The sequence below is a fragment of the Passer domesticus genome, chromosome 1 (genome assembly GCF_036417665.1).
Source record: "Passer domesticus isolate bPasDom1 chromosome 1, bPasDom1.hap1, whole genome shotgun sequence".
Taxonomy (NCBI): domain Eukaryota; kingdom Metazoa; phylum Chordata; class Aves; order Passeriformes; family Passeridae; genus Passer; species Passer domesticus.
This window is the reverse complement of record NC_087474.1, coordinates 36720663-36742695: the sequence shown is the minus strand read 5'-3', so window position 1 is coordinate 36742695 and position 22033 is coordinate 36720663. Positions and strand designations below refer to the sequence as shown.

General features: G+C 35.0%; 1 protein-coding gene across 9 annotated transcripts in view; it reads left to right on the top strand.

The window, feature by feature from the left end:
• The window catches only part of ZNF385D (zinc finger protein 385D), a 410794-nt gene that overhangs the window by 323273 nt on the left and 65488 nt on the right, over positions 1-22033 (top strand). The gene's annotated exons all lie outside the window — the stretch shown is intronic.

Below are 22033 nucleotides of genomic sequence, written 5' to 3'. Positions count from 1 at the left end.
ATATCCCTGCTTCTTGCAGAGGTGCTAAACTAGATGACCTTTAAAAAGTCCCTTTCAACTCAAACTATTTTACGATTCTATGAGTTGAAATTGGCAATGCATCAGGTGAAGGATTATTTATAACAGTGGTCATCACACTCCAATGAAAGCATAATTAGTTGGAGGATTTAGAACACATCCACTAATATGACAAGACGTGAAAAAAATTCACTCAGCTAGGGAGAGTAGAAAGAACTGGAGAGATGCACAGCAAAAAAGACCTTGGAAATATAATTGGCTTTCCATATCTGAAACAGAGTTAATAAAAGTTTAGTGACCAATTGATCTTTGTGTTCCTTGTTTTTGATAGATAAATAAATTTGACTAATTCTTCAGATTAATTTTATTTAAGAAATTTTTTGTTGGACTGCTTTGTGAAACAACTTAACTGTAATGGTAGTGAAGTTTTGGAAGGGAATGTATGGACAGTTGAGGGCTGCCTGTTGGCAGAGGGTTCACAAATTAGGCACCTGTTTCTGATGCTGGACAAGAGATGGTGAATGTAATCCCACACCTGAGAGATTATATTACGTCTTGCTTGACTAATTTACAAATCTCTCTCTGTAGTTTGGAAAATATAATACAGATTTCCTCATCTTTGCCCAATGACAGTCACACTTGGCCTATGGCGTCTCTTTTACCAAGAGAGGGGAACTTTAAAATGTTGGTCTATTAAGAACCAGGAAAGCCTGGTACAGTTAAATACTAGAAGTTATTTAACATTTCACCCTTCTGATTTGAATTCTGTTGTTGGTCAATTGGCTTAAATGGTATTTGAAGCAATCAATGCTATTTGCTTCAATCATTGTTCTGTTTGTGGCTGTAACCACAGGGTCTTATCATTTGCATGTTTTGTTGTACATGCAAATGTACAACAATTATGGGTTAGATTCAGATTTACAATTAAGCTAGAGATTTAGAATCCTGGTTTAGTATAGACCAAATAATTTCTGCTTGAATTGTAGTACTCAGGTTTTTTAAGCAAAGTCACTTTTGGCAGGTATTATTAGCCACCAATCGCATTGATTAATTATCTTGGGGCATTTTATTTTTTTTTTCCAAACCGATGTGCCTGTGTTATATGAATTCATCAGCCTGGTTCTTTAAGGAAGATTCTTTTGTGTAAATATTTACAGAAGCTCAGGATCCCTTTAAAATCTGTATTATTATATGAGACTATTGTAGTGATTGCAGAAGTTGTACCTGAACAAGCACAAAAGTTCATCCAGATTTAACTTATTCGTGTATATATGTATATACATATTTCTGTAACTGTCTCTCTGTACATATGCTGTTTCTTTCTAATAATGTACCATCTTTCCTGGAGTATGGAGTTAAAGTAAGGAGAAACAAATACTGATTCCAGTTACAGAATTGCACATGCTATTTCTTTGAGATCAGAATATGAGTCAGAATGGAAATACACTCAAAGTGGATATTTTTCCAGAGCTATTGGTCTGTGGTAGTCACTGTAAAAAATCACAAGTAATCACAGAAAATGATTAGTGTGGAGATTTCTATGGGATATCTAGCATTTGCATCAATACTATTTAGAAACCATAAAGAATTGCTAACAAAGTATTTAATTACTTGATTTTTTGGCATTCCAATAGTCTAATCAAATAGCACTGAATATTTTGCATTTCAATTGCTTACATGAAGAGTTTTGAAAGCAACCTGATATATCCTCTGCCTAGTGTGATGCTCAGTGGAGTCTGGTTTTATTGCCTTAGCCTGCATATTTTAGAAGAATTACCTCCTCTTTCCTAGACTACAGTTTTAAAGATTGTAATATGAATTGCAGTCAGATCCTATGAAACTTTGGTCTTTCCCATACTAGAGCATTCAAACTTTTTTAAATATGATTTTTATTTTCCTTTTTCGAGTATTCATTTTGAAACAAAAATCATCCTTATTTGCTTATATATAACCTTTTTAATGTAGGGAATAAGTAATTTGAGTTCAAGATTATGAAAGCCAGAATAATCTGAATTTAAGAGTAGAAATAAATATTCACAAAACCTCCAATTTCTTAAAACCTTTCTTAAATGCTTAAGTAGAAAGTATACATAATTTGCTTTGGTTCTATAAAGCACCTTTTATGAATCTATACAACCTAGAAGCAGAAATTATTCATGTCTGACAGAGTACCTTGTTTAGCTTTGAAGCACTTTTGATATTTGAACTCCAGGGTTCTTTTGGAGTACTTTTGGTGTTGAACTGAGTCCTCTGATTGATATCATAAGGTTGTGACTATTTCTTTGCCTCTTAAGTACTGGCAGCAATCTAAATATTTCGTGTGACCCTCAGTAACTGCTGTGGATGGTCTCTGTGATGTACAAGCTGTGGAGTTTGCTAGACAAACTCACTGCACAAGCTCTTGATAATCCTTCCCCTTATCTCCTTTCCTTTAATGAAAGTAACCTATTTTGTCTAGAAAATCTGTACTATCCTAGAACATGGAGCAGCCTGGGGGTGTCAGGCCCACACGGACATTGCCTCAGGTCAAGAAGGCAGTAGGAAAGAAGAAGATTTTAAGTCACTGATGTTTAAGAAAGAAGATTCTTAATGTCAGCTGTTTTCTTAGGCTCTTGCTGGTGGGGAGGCATGGAGTGCCTTGGTGTCCACTGTATTCATGTTACAAGACTTTCACTTTCCTCACAAAATTCACTCTCTAGCCACGTTCAGCAGTGGTAGTAGAAGAGGGCATGTCTAAATGAAGCACTGGAACAGGCTTCAGGCAAGGCAAATTTTTGGGTCACCATCCTTCAAGATAAAAATGGGTAGAAATTGTACTTAGGGACTTGGCAGTGCTGTTTGAACAATTGGACTCGAAAATCTTAAAGGTCTTTTCTAATCTAATCTAATCTAATCTAAACTATTTTATATATTCAGGAGAAAGGAAAATATAATGCTTTCAGCTACCTGAAAAAGCAGGGTTGAGGAGAAATGTCTAATGTCTATGTCAGCTGAATATCAGAGTTACTATAGGAAGAGATTAAAACATTCAGCTGATCATCAGGTGTTAGTGTGTAGGACTTAGATTATGTCAAACTTGAACTTTTTTTATTTTCATTTGGCAGCTCTTGTTTCCTACCTCTGTTCATCCTATTAGGTTATTTCATTTTCAAAGCTCTCACTTATTTTGATAAAACAAGTCAATTGTGCAGAAGGTTTGACATCTCTTTTAAATTACTGGAGTTTGCCAGAAATGATATGTGAATAGGCAATTGCTCTCTCTGATAGACCTGTTTATAAATTGCAAAAGATTAATGGCTGGTATTCTGACTGTAGAATATGAAGACAAATTAGTTGAAAAGGTTTTTGCTTGTGGCACTGAAAAGAACAGTTGCAGTATTTGCCCTTTTGGGGCCAACTTTTAACTTTACGTGGGTGTGGATCTCAGAACTGCTAAGAGCTGAAGGAAAGACAGAGGTGATAGCAGTTAATAAGACAGAAAGTCTGAAATAAAAGCAACCTCCCTCCACATCTGTGTGTGTTACTGTCAGAAATTTCTTTTTTCTCAGAAATGATTAACTTAATGTATAAGAATACATCAGAAAACACTCTACTGGGAGGCAACATGCAGATCTAAATGGTCTCATAAGTCCTAGATCTTCCAAAATCTGCTTTCAGTGGATTATCTGTTAGTCACTGAGATGACTTCCAGGATTTGGTCCTGTAATGACATTCTTGGAGTTACAACAGAGTCGGAAAGACTTTCTGCCTGGAGGAGGGTGGAGGAATATATGAATGAAATTAAAATGCTATGGTTGGGTAGAGGCTAACCAGAACTCCTTTGAAGTTTTTGGCTGGAACTGTGGGAAAGAAGACAATGTTTAGTATTGTACATTGAAAACTGTACATTGAAAAATACCATTTTATACATGAGGGAATTAGTGTAGACAAGGCAAAACACAGTATAAAAGAGGGGAAAGGAAGTCACTCTTCTGGTTCTGTATTGTGACATTCATGGAAAAATCTGCCTGTTTAAACTGCAAGGAGAGAAATCTCTTCACTTTTTGCCTTACCTGTGTTTAAGGCAGTTTTTTTTTTTTTTCTGTCAGCTTCTTCAATTAACATGCAAAGTCAGTCAACTCTAACAAGCAATTGAAATTTAAGAATAATTGTGCTGGGGAGTTTTTACAGAAGCCATCGTCTATAAGCAAGTCCTCACTTCAAAGGAAAGAAAAACTTTAAACTCTTTGTTGTGCCATCTTCATCTATTATATTTTGGTCTGTTTTAACTTCTTACTTTCACATTTATTTTTAAAAATAAGAATTCATATGGTAGGAAATCTGAGATTCTGGATTATTAATGGTAGGTGCAGATAACAGATTTCACTGTAAAAGCGGCAAAACATTGTCTCTTCCAGTTGCCAAGCAGTGACTCCTGGTTTACTTTCTCAGGCGCTGATAAGGACATAAAAAAGAACCAAAGATAAACAGACAGGGGTATATCCCAGTCTGGGATACAGAAAAAGTGAAAAAAAAAAGGTGCAGCAAACTGTATAACTGCATTTTTCATCAATCCATCCACCCCCCCCCCCCCCCAAATAATTTCTTCTAAAAAATGCATTAAGATTAAAGTAATGTTTTAGTAGTGCTTATACTTGGCTTTGGTTGATGATATTCCCTTCCAACAGCAATGAAATCTTTCCAAGTAATGTTACACAGACTCTGGACACCTTTTTCTTTTTTTTCTTTTTTTTTTTTTTTCTTTCTCTTTTTGGTCAGTAAATTTGTGCTCCCTTAGGTACTTGTAAAATATTCTTCTCCACTGTGTCTGTGCAGCTTCTTCTTGGAGCAAATATGATGTTTCCTTTTGAAAGAATTGCTATTAAACACAACTGCCCCTGATGTAAACAAATTCCACTTCAGAACCTCCAGGCCTGACTTTTTCAGCATCCAAGTTCTTTTATCACTCCTCTGATGTCTTTTGTAGTCTCTGGAGATATTGCTATTCTGTGTACTTACTTACATCGCAGCTAACAGCTGGGAGCCTTATCCTCTGAAGGAATGGAATTGCAACCCAATACCTCTTTTTAAAAGCTTTATATTGGAAGAAACAACCACATATTTGAACTATACTTTTGAGGGCATATTGCCCACACTTGTGAATTTTTTTTTTTAGCTCAATTGGAAGTGAAGACTTTCAAGGTTTTAAATGGTTAAAAAGGAACTGACTTCCTTTCAGCAAAGAATTCAAAATGGCACTTACACCTAACTCCCCCACAGACTTTAAAATCTGAATTATGAATTCAAATAATGTATTTAAACTGAGGTAATGGTCTACTGGTAGACCATACAGGTACTTCCATATATATAATTGTCTGATGAGGTGACCTCAAAGTATGATTTTAAAAATAGATTTAGTCTGTTTGGTATTTAGATAGGTCTCATTGTGTTGTGGTGGGATAACTTTAGATACAAATGCATAGCAAATGTACTGAATTAATTTATGTTAGCAATTTTTTGATGGATATAAATGTTTCTTTTTATCCCTTAGAAAGGAGATTTTATAAGGTAGTCTCTGAACAGGTTTTATCCTTTCCCCAGCATAGCCTATTTTCTCTGCATCAGCGGACTTGTCATGATAATCAACTTTTTTGTCCCAACCATCAATCACTCCTGATTACAGCTGGGGAGAAGTTCTGTTCTGTTGATCAGCCCATCAGTGCACATAATGTTACACCTGGAGACAAGTGAAAATCATCCCTTGGTGGGAGAATCACTTGCCTCCAAGCCTTTTGTCTGAATTATTTTAATTTACATTTAGAGCATTGAAATTGTCAGTGCTTGCTTTGATTTTTTTATTTCTTTGACAAAAATAATAAGTTGATCTTTCCCTACAGGATAGAAGAAGAATGCTTTTTTATTTCAAATATCTTATGTTCTTTTTCACTTTATTGTACAAATATTGCAGTAATTATAACAATGTAAATTAAAAATAGAGTTGTTATGTGGTCCTCCATTAGTAGAAATTTACTATTCTTATATGCTAGCCGAGAATTTTTGGAAAAGCAATTTTTTTTTTCTTTTAATTAGATATCTTGTTAAGGTAATATCAGTATTCAATTTATATGAATGTTGTGTAGCAAATTTCATAGCAATTAAGTAATTAAAATCCAAAGGCATAATTCCTTTATTTAATGAATTCTTCTTATATTGTGGTCATTACCGAATAAAACTTTTTTTTCCTTGTAATAAAGGTGATTTTCAGATGTCACAAGAAAGATGAAATTTCACCTTGAACAAAGTCCTTATGTTTTGCTAGTAACTTAAATATTACTTCCAATTAGCTATCAGAATGACCAGATATAGTTTAATTGTACCACTCTTTCTTCACCTGTGGTCACTTTTTAATTTTAGGTATCTTCTCTAAATAATCATTGTCACAAGTTATTCCTATCACATGTCAAAAAACCACAACCTATAAGACAACTTTAAAGCTGATACTTCAAGGATTACAAGATGAAGTGTAAATGAAGAAGAAAGAATGTGACAGGGTGGGGTGATAAAGGTTTGATTAGCAATAGTGTTTTTACATAAAAAGTTTAATTAGCAATAGCTCATTTTCCTGTTCCTGCTGGTCATTTTCAGGACAGTGATATATTGCTTTTTTGCCGTGAGCCATGCCACCCAATAGCAGGTGTTATGTTTTCATTAGCTGCAGACACTTCAGCATTATTATCTCTCACCTTAGTCTACACACCAATACAAACCATGTCTAAATCTTGTAATTCAATACGCCAGTTGTATATGCAGTTTTAAAACTATGGGACATTTGCTCAGATGTTTTGTTACTTTTTAAATTGATGATAAAAGCACTAAATTGCAAATCAAATAATCACTAAACCTCAGTCCTTATATTCTGTCTGCTTGAATACCTTGTTTGTCAAGTACAGAATTTCATCACTTGCATAAAAGTTGTTCTTCCAAAATGACAATCTGTTTATTTTTATGGTTTAGCAATAAATCTGAGCATATGGCATAATTTTTATTTTACAGATACATCGATCTACATTACCTTTTCAAAGACTCTTATCACTTGTTATAATGACAGGACAGAAAATTATTTTTGTTATTGAATAGATATTTTTAATGGGTTTTCAGTAAAACAGTTCTAGCCAAATAGCCCATCACAAGTCACCTGTCATTCTTCAATTTATTCTCTATCATGTTTTTCATACCAGAGCCATATGTAAGGATAAATGGTTGCAATAAAATAAGTTTTTAATGTAAACACATTCTGAGAAGCAGCAATAAATGAGTAAGAATGTCTGAAGATGTCAGAAAGCATGCAGTATATGAAAATAAATTAGCATTTGGGACACTGGAAGAATGAAGAAATAACAGTACTTTATTTTGTGTAATTCTCAGGGGCAAGGATTTTTTTATTCCAAAATTATTTAACATGCCTAATCTGTATCTCTTCAGTGTGTGTGAAAAGGCTGTAAGAATGAAACTTCCTTCACAGGAGAGCTAAGAAAATGCACATCAAGTAGATGTAAAAATGATCCAGAAATATTTTGGCTATTCTTCTAGAGTCTGAGTTCCATGTCCTGATTGTGACAGGCCTTACAAGCATGGTAAGCCAGTGAGGCATAAGACACAGGAGAAACCTGGGATATTTGTAGGTTTGTTAGTTTCTCCTGTGCTAAATTAGTGCTGTTGGAGGTGATGCTGCCATAAAAAAAGTAAAGAAAAGGTAAGAAACAAGGAGAGGTCACACATTCAGAAGAAGAAAGCAGCAGATGCAGTGGCATTCAGCAGTAGGGATCATGAGGAGTAGGGACTGCAGTGAGAAAACAAAGGTTCTGGTCCACACACTGAGGTGTGTTGTTCTAAGGTGTGCAAGAGTGAGAAGAAGCTATATAGCAGAAGAAAAAAAATAAACAATACTGAGTAATGGGTGAAATGATGCAGAGTAAGAGATCAATATGTGGGGAAAAAAAAGGAGATTCTGAGTCTGTCACAGTTAATGATTAACATTTGGGGTATAGTGGCAGAAACGGATGATTTGAGAAATTGAAAGTTTCAGGTGATAAAGTAAACAGTAGGAGAAGAATTAGAGCCATCCAGGAGCTATTAATGCCGAATGATCGTAAAGCTGTTTGTTGAAACCTGAGAAAAAGTTATCCCAAGGAAAGTATGTCCAAGTCCAGAGAACAGAAAGTCTTGAAAAGAGAATCTTGAAATACATTACCCTGGTCAGTGCAAGTCTTTTTCTTGAACAGGGAGGAAGTTTTTCATCATGACATTGTTCAGCTGGGGTTACTTAGGATTCAGATCTTCTCCAAAGTCAGCCTTAATTAATATTTTTTTTCTTACTCACTAATAAAACCTACAAAGTTAAAGTGGCTGAATTCTATCAGCCTTTTTCTGGTAGTTGCAGTAAGGAATAATGAGAGAAGCAGTTCTAGAATAGCTTAAATGGGTAACTGATTTAAATCTGGATTTTCAAAATTAGCAATGATTGTAAGTCTACTTGTATCCAAAAGATGTTGATTTCTGTATTCCCTGAATGGGAAGGTGAAGGTCAAAAGTATTTGCCTTCATTCCCCCCACCTCTACTGACATACTCATGTTGGCAATTTGTTATGGCTGCTCCTGACATGAATAATAAGAGTCTCAGTGAGGAGGTATAAAAACTTAGAGTAATTGGACTATGAATTTTAACTCAAGCATTTAAGCTGATTGTTGCAGTCATAAGCATCTGTGTATGTTGCAGGCATGATTCCTTTTTTCTGTAAAAGAGGTCCCATCAATTCTAAATATGAATTTTTAATTTAGTATCTATATTCACAACAAACTGAGGGGTGTGAACTATGGCTGTGAAGCATTTTCCTTGGCTGAGTGGGTAACAGCAGCTCATTTCATTTCAGTATGTTGTTAATAGTACATGAATTACATTTAGGACAACGCAGGGGCTCCTGGTGTTTCACTGCAAGCTGTTTTGGTGTGTGCAAGGATACATTTTCAACCTGATAAGTAATGATAAGTTCTAACCGGTGAGTGATGGGCTGGCCCTTGAGGATCTTTGGCTGGGGAGAAGCATAATTCTCTTTTATCAGCACCAAAGGATAAATAAACAGGATGATGATTTTATCATTAACATGAAGTCGTTTTCTGAAATTCTTGCACTGTAAATAACCACACATTCAGACATATGATCATAGAATCCAAGAATCATTAAGGCTGGAAAACACCTCAAAGACCATCAAGTCCAACTAAACCATGTCCCCAAGTGCCACATCTTCACATTTCCTGCAAAAATAGAGTGTAAATTCTGTTGCTACCTCCTGTGGTAATATGCAGGACCAATTATGTGATCTGCCTGATCAGATAAAGGAGGTAGAGGCTTTCTCCTGTAAAATATCAGGGGAATTATACCCATATTCCTGAACCCGTAAGAGTCATAGACCTGTTTGACTCACTGAAAGATGTTTGCACGTGACTGAATAAACACTTTGGCTATAGAGTTAATCCATCGTTAGCAGGTAACTGCTTGTCCTCCTGCCATATTTGGGCCATTCAAGGCTTTGGCTTAGCCTGAAAGCTCCCAGTTTTATTCCTGGCCAGTTGTCTGCCTAAAGCAACCTGCTAGATTTATCTTCTTTAAGCATAAAGGTGCTAATGCATCTTAAACCACTCAGCTGGAAGTAATATCTAGTTTGTATTTGAAATGCAAAACACGAAAAGGACCCTACAGAGTGGAAGCAAGGACAGGTAGTCTGCGAAGAATACAGAAAAATTGGGACACTGGTGGATGAGGAGCTCAGCATGACCCATTGATGTGCACTTGTAGCCTAGGCAGAAAACTGATCCCTGGGCTGCATCAAAAGCAGGGTGGGCAGTGGGTCGAGGTTCTACCCCTCTGTCCACTCTGGTAAGACCCCTCCTGGAGTGCTGTGCCCAGCTCTGGGAGCTCCAACAGGACAAGGATGTGGACTTGCTGGAGTGAGTGAGTCCAAAGGAGGGCCATGAAAGTGATCAGAGGGCTGGAGCGCCTCTCCTATGAAGACAGGCTGGGAGAGTTAGGGCTGTTCAGTCTGGAGGAGAGAAGGTTCTGGAAGGACCTTACTGTGGCTTCCAGTCTTCCAGTGCCTAAAAGGGGCCTATAAGAGAGCTGGAAAGGGATTATTTACAAGGCATGTAGTGACAGGACTAGGAAGGATGGCTTTAAACTGAGACAACTCAAGTTTAGATCAGATATTAGAAAGAAATTCTTTACTGTGAGGGTGATGAGGCATGTGAACAGAGGAGTTGTGGATGGCCCATCCCTGGAAGTGTTCAAGGCCAGGCTGGATGGGATTTTGCATAATCTGGTGTAGTGGAAGTTGTCCCTGGCCATGTGAGGGCTGTTGGAAATAGAAGATCTTTGAGATCCCTTACAACACGAGCCATTTCAATTCTGTGATGTGGCTGGTGGAGTAGGTGGCACACAGAGGCACGTCATCCAGAGCTGGGAGTGGAGTCCTCACAAGGCTCTGAGGAGACTGACATGCACGAACACAGGGATGACATGGTTCCAGCCATTAACTCTGAAAGCCAGGAAGATGCCCTGGGAATGCTGACTTGTCTCTGGCCAGTTAATTTGCCTCAGGCAGATAACTTAATGGCAATATTTGTCGTAATTTGGTAGGTCATAAGAACCTACATCTGCAAGTCCTTTGTTTTGCCATCACAATGTTTGCTGTCTGCTATTACCCTTCCAAATTCATGGTCTGAACTCACACCCTTAAGGTTTTTCAAGGTAGGGTCCTTGTTTTCTTAGTCTATATAAGGTTCATTTGTGTCAAAATAACAGTCATACTTGAAATTATTTATACTATAAAGCACAGTCTTTGGGAAATAAATTGAGTTATTTATTTAGTCTATTTATTTTTACTACATTTTGTTTGTATTTTTATTATGAGATGGACTCAGATGTAATTTGCTCTCAGATCAAAAGTAAGAAAGTATCTAAAATGGAAAAATAGTCTCAAAAGTTCAGTTTAGACTGAGAGTTCTAATGATAATCTGCCTTCTTCTGATGTTATACTCCCTAGATATCATTATGTGATGCTTCTGATACCCATCGTGTCTTTATATCTGTCCATAAAGTGCTGCACAAATTATTTGAAGCCCACTAGGAAAAGGACAATGGATTAGGTCTCTCTGACAAAACTGTGAGTCTCTTATAGCTGGATGTTTGCTGGGGATATATATCTATCTCTCAAGTGTACTCCACACTGGAAAGCTTTCCATCTAATATTATATTTCTGGTCAGATGGCAGCTTTCCCATGCTGTGTGTGTAACTATATAAATACTTATATATATACACATACAATTACCTTTCTCAAACAGGCTTGCTAGAATATAAAAGAAATTGGAAAATATTCCCATGGTTGTCTCTAGCAGTGTTAAGTAAAATCTAGTAAAAAAGAACAGAAAAATCAAATAATTTCCATTTGAGTTAATATTTTTTGTTCTGATGTTCTTAATTTTTATTTTTCACTATTTTGTAGCTTATATTTATGCACAAGATACCAGTAGCATCTGAGTATTACTATAAAGTGCCAACCAAGATGATGCAGTTACTTAAACAAATGCTATAGTGAGGCTAAGCATTTAGCGTATTCCAAGTTGATTATAACACATTTTTGTGGTGAAAACAAAACTTTTTTTTCTCAACTGATGTGATGCACATTTGGTTTTGTTGGCTTAGTCAAAGGCTGTCCGTCCATCTTTAAATTCTTCACACTGTTTCCAGATGGAGTATTGCACTTGCTTTCAATTGCCAGTCCAGGGTGAAATAAATGTCAACAATTTTGTTGACTTAAGTGGTGCCAGGATTTCACCCACACAATCTAAACTCAACATGTTTGCTTTCTGTTTTGGTTTTATTTTTCTCTCTTTCATAGCAAGGAGGTCCTTGCCATTTCCAAAGGGCAAGGAAAATATCATGGTTCATTGTTTCTAGATTTTGGTGTATAATGATTTCATAAGCATGAATGTTGAAACAGTTGTGAAACTCGTACCCAAATATTGTTTTGTTACAAGAAAATAATGAAGCATATTAGCTCTGGTCAAAAAATAACTTTTGGATCAATATGATGGATAATATGTCTGTTAGGAAGGTAACAGAACACAGCTGGGATTTGAATAAATGAACTAAAGCCCTTCTTTTGCAACAGGGCTTCTACAGTAATTTTCTAACTTCCTATCATTGGTGATTTCAACATAGATTTCAAAAGAGGTTGGAATATTGAAGCAAATAGCTCATTCTTGAAGATCTTTTGTTGTTTTTAACACATTGAATTAGCTCATTACAGCTGAATATGTAGTGGAAAATAGCATCTGTTTACGCTGCAGAATTGTAAAAATTACTTACCACTAACGGAATAAGGAGCAATTTGCAAAAGCTAATCATATTTGTGCACTTATTTGCAGAAAGTAAATCATGAATACATACCCAAGAGAAAAAAGAACTTACTGGTTTATGCAATTTAATAGTAATGTTAAGCATAACATATTAAAGAAATTTTTTAGGGATCAGTTTTAAAAGTTATAAAGCTATAGCCATAAGAACATGGCTGCCCCAAATTGTTGTTTCACCTTTACTCAGTAGTGGTTGAACTCCAGAAATCATCCTGAAGCTCACTGAGCCCAAATCGGCTCAAACTGTCCATACACTCCAAAGGTACATCACCAGCTTGGAAACCCATAAGGAGATTTCCTTGTTGAGAGTTCTTGGTTTTTTAGATAGGAGTTTTCAGTACAACATGCTCCATTGTATATTTGGGGCGCTGCAAAGCACACTGAGGCATACTAATTATCCCAGCAGTGAGACGTCACAGATCCCAACTGAAAGCTATTCACAGTTTCAGTTCATCATTGGAGGTGAAGTTAAAGATTCCTATTTCCATTTTATTCAAAGAAGGTTCAGAAATCTCTACGGGTTTTTTACTAAAGAAAACAGTTTTCGAAAGTAATTTTTTACAGACTGGGGAAGGCTTACTATCTTTTCCTTAGCCCTGCCATAACAAAAGGAGGAACAAGATAAAAACAAGAGAGAACAAATAAATAAGTATAAACTTGTTAATCAATTTTGTGGAAAGATATGAAGAGATTTGCCTGCTCCAAAAACTTTGGAGTCAGCATTGAATTTCTGTACCTTTTGGAAATTTCACTCTTTAAGGAATCTCTGCCCAAATGAATGCCTTACGTTTTAAAATGAGAAAGGGCCTTTATACCTGTCTAGTTTAACCTTTTTTTTACATTATACACATTATAATTTCATATAACTGTTCCAGTTTTTAATCTACTAACCCGTGCTTGACTAGAGGAGATGAGAAACATTAAAGCCAATGTAGAAATATAGAACATCTCTGAGACATTGTCCTATAGCACTTCAACATCTAAAATGTCCAGTTGATTTCAAAGGCACTGTTCTTATCCAGTAAAGTTTATAGGATTGCAGCCAGTTTCTTTTATCTTCAATTTGGTCTTGTTCAATGGGAGGAAAAAAAAGCAAAACAAAACAGATTTTCAGATTTCAGTGTAATATCAAATAAGTAGAAAGTTTTGTAGGAAGGAGACAAAAGAAACTGCAGTGTAAACACTAAGTGATGTCAGAAGATCTCTTTAAGTTTTGTATAATATTTAATATCCCTAACTGTGGCTTCCTACATGGAACCTAACAGCTTAAAGGAGTAAAAGATTCTGACCTGGGAGCTTTGTACTGGAAGGTATCATTGCCATTTCTGTATTGATGGTAGCACAACAGCCTACATGTCTCATTAAATAAACCCAGTTTTCAGCCTTCACTACTTTTGGAACAACTTGATCTAAATCATATATGTATGATCTAATACATATATGTAACCAACCATATTAATGTATTTAATTACTAACTTTAATGACAGATTTAATGACTTGCTCACAAGCAGGTCTGCGTGCTCTAGGTATGTGTTAAGGTAATGATTCAAAGTAGTAAGACTCTGACCCTGTGATAGTAGTGGCAAATCTTGTGAGTACACACTAGTCTTGTGAACTTCACTGAGGCCCTGAATGTGATCACAGAATCACCCAAGGATGACTGAAAACAAGGCAAAACAAATAAAAATACTTAAGGGAATAAATATAACTGTATTATAGACTGACCGATCTTCAAGTCCCTAGGTTTATAAACCTTTGTTCCCTCTGAATATTGGATTATTTTTCTCAAAATATTTTCTCCCTGGTTAATTGTTTAGATAAAACTAGTTTTAATACAAATTTACTTCCATGGTATGGCCCTAGTTTTTATTGCCACTTACCTATTTATATTCTATTTATATTGATTCATTACATAAAAAATTTACTTTTGTTTCCAGTAGGTAGCATATATTCATTTTACTTATTTTCTTTATTTTTTTTCTTTTTCATGCAATTTGTATTTCTGCCTACAGAGAGAAGTCCTGTGAGATTTTTAAGCAAATTACTGGCATAAAACTCTTTTAGACATACAAAATGTGTCTAAATAAGCAAACTAGTGGGCTAAGAGTTCTTTTATTCAAAGGAAATGCACTCCCTCTCTATGGATATCTGCACATAGAAGGCTTTAGTGCCTTTCAAGCTATTAAGAGAATGTAAGAATCTATAAACTCTTCCATCCTTAAATTATCAGTCTTTGTTCATGTGTGCAAACTTTTCACAGTGGAAAAGTTCAAATGATATTTTATGTATATTTACAGCCTTCTACAAGAAGGCTGGAGATTTAACCTGGGAACCTACAGTCAAGCTCACATAAAATAGAGTTGTAATCAGGAAATTTGAGCATTTGTATTTCTTATTGCGGGTTTTGAATTTCTGCTTATGAGTAGGAGCTGATTTAAAGGACATCAGAAAAATTTACATTAAAATAATTATTGAAATAATTTTGAGAATCCAAAATAAAAAATGTGTTTAACTGTATATTTTAATGAAAGAATCAGGAAGTTGAATCAATATTTTTTTGAACACAAAACTGAAACTTGAAAAGCATCTACTAATTATAAATTATTGCAATAGATGTATTAAGACTGTGTTTATAAGCAGTTACAATAATTCTTTGGACTCTCTTTTATGGTTTTGTTTATAGAAGCTATATTAACTTGCTTTTAATTTCAAATATAAGGTTCAAATCATATGGAATTAATAATTAAATATGCACTTTTTGAGCCTTTCCTGTTTTCCATTAAATTTCTTGTAGTATCTTTGTATCTGACCACCACTCTTCCATGATGCTTTGCTTCAGGCAAAAAATATCAGAAACTCAGAATTCAATGAGATTTTTATTGTGAATGTAAACAGACAGAAATAGTTTCCTTGGCAACAGAAAGCAGGTGAAAGCACTCAGACAAGGTACTCCAAACCCACCTACTCAACTTTCTTTAGTTATAAGTTCACAAGATGCATGCTGAGGGAATCAAGAGGGTTTTGTTCAAACAATGAAAAGTTTCTAAATTAAATGAGTGTCTGGGCAGGTAAGTGTTTGTGTAGACCCTTTACTCCAATTAGGTGTTGTGAACAAACTTATTCAAACAGGTGCTGGCTCCATATCCAACACTGTCATTCTTTTGATGACACCAGAAAAAACTGAAATTTTCAACACTATTCAGAAAATTGATGTTGAGTTCAACAGGATCTGTTGTTTTGAAGCAAACATAATTTGTGTATAACCTGATTATTGAACTAAATTTACATTATTAATGCAATGTATCAAAATATATGGTGGTGTGCACTGCTAGTGCAAGGAATCTGGGGTACATTTCTACAAAATACCAGTAGCGCATATCATTTGTTCAAGTTCTCCATTTGGAATATATCAATTCCAGATTCAAAACTGGAAGCATATTACATTTACTAAGCTGAATTAATACATGCTTTATTTTATGATACGCATAGCTCATAGCAGTGTTTATGGATTAACATTTTTTTTATATATCTTTCTAATATTAATCTGAGATTAATCACTTGGTTAATCTAAATGAAAAAAAAAACCTAATGAGTTTAATATTCTCTTGAAACTCTAACTACAGCAAGATTTGTTATGGGGAAAATAAATTATGCTGCCAATTAATATAGTAAATATTATATTAAATGTTAAAGTTAATTTTATTGATGACAGCACTTTTCAAAAGACCACATTTTATCTCCCCATCAAAAGAGCATCCCCCTAAACAACCATATTGCTTTTCAAGACAGAAAATATAAATTCTAGATTGTAGAACTTGATAACCTTGTCAAAACAAGCTTAAAACTGTTTTTTCTTAACAATAAAAATGATTAAATAAATGGTAAAATGAATGGCCTGTTTATTGTATTTCAACATGTGAAAAAAATTTGTTGTGCTGCATGAAGTACTGGTGTCCTTAAAGAAAAAATGCCAGGTACGAGAACTGATTGATTACTTGAGTTATATTCCCTTCAGTTTATTATTTTGGCATAGTGTATGTTGCCTCAGAATGCAGTGTGTTATATTCAGGCAGATTTTTATATCTTGTCTAAATTATTTCAGGTAATGTCACAGTGGCAGTACAAGCAGATGCATGATCAAAAAAATACGGTCTTATGGAACAAGTGAATTTAAGTAGGAAATTTTTACCTTCTTCATCTGACCAAGATAAAACAAGTTTTTCTTTCCATAATGAAAATATTATATTCTTTTTCATAATGAAGATGAAATTGATTTTGCTAAACTATAGATGGTTTTACCATAAGAATGGTGTCCATGCCAATCTCTCAGTGTGATGCAGGCTCTTGCCAGGTGTAATCTTTCACCATTATAGAAATTACTCTGGAAGAAGCCCAAGAACAGGGAGTGGGGTAGAGCAGATTAATTATGCAAGGGTGCTAGTGAGCTCAGGAGCACTCATTCACTCTGATCAGTGTGGCTCAGGTTACATTAATGAGTATACTGAATAAATGCTTTAGGAAGGAGAAGAGGAAGTAGAAAGAGGGAGTTTTCTTTCCATAGAAAGATAAATACCTGGGGAATAATGGGACATTTTATTCTGCCATAATGATGGAGAATTATTTTGGGTTGTTTTCCTTTGTGGTTTTTGACCTGTTATAATATATTTGGTTCTAGAGAAAGGGTGAATTGATTGATCACAGTTTGGGGGGAAAAACCTTTTCTCAGAACATATCTGAAAGAAATCATGTTAACATATCCTTGGTGTTTAGTGCCACAATTACACCTGAGTGAATAAGGTAATTAGATTACAGAATTGTGTTGTGATAGACTGCACAAAAAATTTAAGTGGCACAACTCAGAAGATAAAGGTAAGCTTAGCAGAAGGTAGAAATAATGATAGGCAATGTTTATCTGCACCATAGTTGACTGCAGATTGAATTTGTATGTATCAGGCAGAAATTAGGGTACTTGTTCAATATGAACCATGTCATCATGTTGACACCATCTTGAAAAAAATTACATTACATGTTTTTACTTAATCTCCTATTCTGCAAAGGCTTGAACAGGTAATTAGCTGTTTCAAGTACAATGCCTGTGAAAGTGCTAAAGTCTGTGGAGTTTTTCTGTTTTCTAGTGGCTAAGCACAGAACTTATATGTAATTCTGAATTTCCCATGTGCAGTCACTGGGCAAATAAACTTGTAAGAAAGTATTTTTTTTTTAATTTAATATTGGCTTATATACAAGCTTACCTGCTAAAAAGAGTAACTACATTTCTATGAAAAAGACTGCACAATCCTCTACAAAATTTTTTAGCTGTTTCTCACTGTTAGAGCCCTGCTTTGGGCTGAACCAAGTGTTGGGCATCTCAGGGCTGTTAGACTTTCTCCCTGTAAACTTCTCCACTTTACTGACTGGAGAAGTTCCATAGAGATCATCTCTGGTTGTGTAAATGGCACTTAACTGGTAGGATACAGATGTCTCAGCTGCATCTTTCCCTGCAACCTTCCCTGGGCAATGCTGTCACCACTGGCTGGCCAGGCTTTGGAGCCACTAGAAAAAATGACACGCTTGTTCCAAAAATATAAAGGTCATTTGAATTTTATCACTTTCTTGTATGCTTAGGACACCAGTAAAATTATTTTTTCAAGTACATATTGACAGCCCAACTATAAGAAAATATTTATACTCAGAGACTATGACAATGTGTGATAAACCTCTCATAAGAAATTTCCCTGACTTCATCAAGAACAGAAGACTTTTTGGCTTATGCAGTTATGTATTATTGCTTTCCGTGTGTGGCCAGCTCACTGACAGTATTAGTTTGAACTGGGAACCTATTTTTTTTTAATTGTTTTAGAGTTTTTTGTTCTGGAGAATCCTGACATCAGTTGATGTATTAGCCAAAATTACTACTATTTTATTGTGAATAATAACAGAGGTGAGGGCAGCATCCAGCAGCTGGTTTAAAAAAAAAAAAGAAAAAAAAAAGATGGCATGAACTTCTGAAGTCTCAGGCAGACAGAAGAGATTTTCCAGCACTCTCAGCTCTCTCAGTTTTGTGCTTTCTTAGGGCACAGACAGACTGCAGTCTTGCTACTAGCTACCCCGATAAAAGCATGGAGCCTTCTCCACAATAAATATTTTTCAAAATGCATTGTGAAAGGAGAAAGACATAATGCAAGATAGTTGGATTTAATTTTGTGAGGAAGAATCAGTGGAACATATTCAATACACCTTTTGCAAAAGGTTTCTTTTGTTTGAACTGGCTTTCATTATAAAGGCGTTGCCTAGAGGGGGTGATTAAGGCAGGAAAACTATCTGTAAGAGGAATGGTAACATGAGATGGATCAGGAGGGATATGAAAAAGAAGATGCAGTGCTGCAAAGTTGAAAAGTCTCTGAGAATAGGACAAGACCTGTTTTTTTTTTCTCAATGCAAAAACTAAGCACAATGTTTTTGTTGGCCCACTGCCTAAAGAATGTAAGTGAGAAGGCATATAATCCAGTGAAGTACATTAGTCAGGCAGACAAACTTATTTTGAAGACTGCCATGTAGATATGTTGACTGTAATTGTAAGAGAATACTGTCTGGGTTGTTTAAAACATTTCATCTTTCTCAGTGTGTTTTACACATTTCAATTTGCTTGGTAATATGATGTGATTGTAGTACAATACTGCACTTAAGCAAGGAAAATACAGCTGAGTTTTACACTACGGGTCTGTTTTCTAACTGTCCACATCTGCATACAGTATTTTTATTCTTTTATAGTATGTTTATCTGTGTGGTTATAACATAAATATACAGAAAGGTTTTATAGACAAATCCTTTTTTATATTTGAGGAATTTGTCAAGGTTATAAAATGTATGGCTTAGAAAGGTCCCTAATTATATAACACTGGTACATGGAACCAGAGGAAAATATTAGGACATGCTTAAATTGACTTGTACTGCTCAAAAAGGCAGGAAGTCCTTACAAATAACATTGAAAAATGATTTGCTAGCAGACATTTTGCCACTTCATTGAAGTAGTTCCCACAGACCCAAGTTTGTCTACATGTGATTTCCAGGATCAGGATCCTCAATATTTATTTAAGGATTCTTGAGTTTTCAAGTTAGATAAAAAGTAGTAACAAAAATTTATTAAAATTATATATTTATATAATTATATTAGGTATATAATAATATTACCATATTTAATATTCTTTGTGTCTCACATAATTATTCATTATTATAATAAATAATGATAAAATTCTTTTTACTTTCATGTTGGACATTAATTTTCAAGAATGGATATAGTTTCCTAAAGTTCTCTATAACATTACACCAGCAATATTTCACATATTTCTCTGCTTCATCACTGGTGTTAGCTGACAGTGATTTGTGTTCTCAGTGCTAGGATTAATTCTGTGCATCAAACATGGAAAATGTGGTGAAGGAAGAAAGTAAGCTCTTTCCTAATGTATTCTTCTAATGTATTCTTTTGTAAAAGTGTTGCGAAAGGAGACCATTCTCACCTTTCTGAGAGGGTACACTCTCTTTATTCAGTTGAGCATCATTTTTAGCAACAAAAACTAGTACTTTACTTGTTTTTCCACTCTTCTGCTGTCTCCTATTATTGCTTAATTCAGCATGAAAGTTGGGAATAATTATATTTTATGATCTATCCAGCTTTTGTATTCATCCTACAAGTGAATAGTCTTTCAGCAATGAATTTTATAAGCTACAAGTAAAAGCCATTTAAGCAGTAAAGATGATTTTGGTCCTCTTAAGGCTGCAAGACATTATTCAGTGAGGTACCATATTTTATGTTGCTTTGATGAAAAATATATATTTATGGATATTTTTGCATCTCCTACATCTTAGTTCTGCAAGGAAAGATAATGACAGAATTCTTTTTTTTTTTTTTTTCTTTTTAATTAGGGTTCCAGTTCAGTTGTAAAAGTTCTGCATGATCTAATTTGGAGCTGATTAAATGCTTAGGAGCAATCTGTTTGCTCTCACATAGAACCCCCATTAACATGCCAGCTACAGTTATATGGAAACATGCTTAGATGGCTTCATGTCCCTGCAGAGGAAGGAGATTTAAACTTTGAAATAAAAAGACTTGAAGACCTTATTTAAGTAAAGCCTGGGTAAACTAGCAGCACTCTGTGGGAAGTGAGTTATGGACACCTCTGAGTAGCAGCTATCATACCTGTAAATTTGAGCAATGTGTTTCCACTTTAGAGCAATTTCATTCATATATTTCAGAGCAAAGAAAAGGTCACCAATTTCTGCAAAGGCCCTCATTATATACTCCTTTAGTATCCAACATACAACTTGAGAGGAGGTTTGTGGAATTATACCTGAGAGAATTCAGAGACAGCTGTGGATGCAGAATAACTAAACTTAGGGTTCTCTGCCAGCAATTCTGTGAAGAACGTTGAGATTTGCATCAAACTAATATCAGCATTCATAGTTCAGTATTAAGGACCATGTCGTGAATATGTTTCAGATGTTTGACTAGTGACACTGTTAGTTAGGAGAAAAACTGCAGTCAGAATCTGAAGCTGACTGATGATTAAATTTGACTAGAAACTCTAAAAATAGTTGACATGATAGCAACACAAGGGTGTACAGTATTATGTCATTTTTAATGCGTCATTGTAACTTAACACTGGTCTTTCGGTTTAATTATAATTAACATCCTCTGACTGTTTGTATTTGGCTTACAGTATGTCTCAGTGTTATGTGTTGAGAATTGTAAAAGGTGCATGATTGTGCTGTTTCTGTTCAAGTTGTTTCTAATTAAAAACTTCACTGTCCAGTGTTCTTTCAATAAGGGTACCTAATACAATATTTACATTATTTTAGGTATAGAGAAACTGGCTTTTCAACCAAACTGAATGATGCATCTTAATATCCAAGAGTGCACGTGCATGTATATCTACACATGTATACACTTACATATATATTGTGGTTTTAGACAAGAGCTCCTAATTCTTTCTTACTCACCTTATGCTTTTCAAATCTCAGGCATCTGGAAGGAATCAAGACTTTTCATGTAAGCTGAAAGTCATAATTCACTCTATGTATCCTTAGAGTGGTAGTCACTAGGACTCCTCTCCCCAAAATTAGGGACAACAAATAGCATTAAATAACAGTCTAATGACTAATAAATGCCAGATAATACAGCATTCTTCTACCTGCATGAGCAGCTTAGTAATTGGAATGATTGTGTCTTTTTATCCCATTTGATACTTTAGGTTTACAGCCACTAAATTCCATATATATGTTTTGATTCTTTTGATTCCACAACAGAAAGCATTTACCTTTCTTTTATGTTCTATCTTCTATTGTTTCACATTTTCTAAAAAGAAAATACCTTTATGAATCCTTGAGCTAGCCCAGAATTGTTGCTTTTAATTTTTTAAATTCTGTAATAGCTAAATTTTGACTACATATCTGAAGTCTTAACTTCTCTTTCAAGTAATAAAGGAGTTACTTTCCATAAAGTTTGAAGTTCAAAAGGAAAGATATAAGCAATTTTTTATATTGTCAACTTATCATCTGAAAGACTGTCTT